This window comes from Colobus angolensis, unplaced genomic scaffold (assembly GCF_000951035.1).
Source record: "Colobus angolensis palliatus isolate OR3802 unplaced genomic scaffold, Cang.pa_1.0 Scaffold420, whole genome shotgun sequence".
In the NCBI taxonomy this organism is placed as follows: Eukaryota; Metazoa; Chordata; class Mammalia; order Primates; family Cercopithecidae; genus Colobus; species Colobus angolensis.
Window position 1 is genome coordinate 310037 of NW_012117600.1, and position 627 is coordinate 310663.

At 52.2% G+C, this 627-nt stretch overlaps 1 protein-coding gene across 1 annotated transcript in view; it reads right to left on the minus strand.

Annotated features, from left to right (window-relative positions):
• EXD1 (exonuclease 3'-5' domain containing 1) overlaps nucleotides 1-627 on the minus strand; it is a 57995-nt gene that overhangs the window by 4772 nt on the left and 52596 nt on the right. The window lies entirely within an intron of this gene.

Sequence of the window (627 nt, forward strand, 5' to 3'; positions counted from 1 at the left end):
CGATCTTAGCTCACTGCAGGCTCCGCCTCCCGGGCTCACGCTGTTCTCCTGCTTCAGGCTCCCTAGTAGCTGGGACTACAGGCGCCTGCCACCACGCCCGGCTAATTTTTTGTATTTTTTAGTAGAGACGGGGTTTCACCCTGTCACCCAGGCTGGAATACAGTGGTGTGATCTCAGCTCACTGCAACCTCCACCTCCCACGTTCAAGCTGTTCTCCTGCCTCAGCCTCCCGAGTAGCTGTGATTACAGGCATGTGGCACCACACCTGGTTCATTTTTTGTATTTTTAGTAGAGATGGGATTTCATCATGTTGGCCAGGCTGGTCTCGAACTCCTGACCTCGGACCTATAGTTTTTTTATATCTCTCTGCTGCACAAGAATAAATATGGGTGGCTGGGTGCGGTGGCTCACGCCTGTAATCTCAGCACTTTGGGAGGCAGAGGTGGGCAGATCACAAGGTCAGGAGATTGAGACCACGGTAAAACCCCATCACTACTAAAAAATGCAAAAAAAAAAAATTAGCCAGGCACGGTGGTGGGCACCTGTAGTCCCAGCTACTTGGGAGGCTGAGACAGGAGAATGGCTGAACCTGGGAGGCAGAGCTTGCAGTGAGCCAAGATTGTGCCA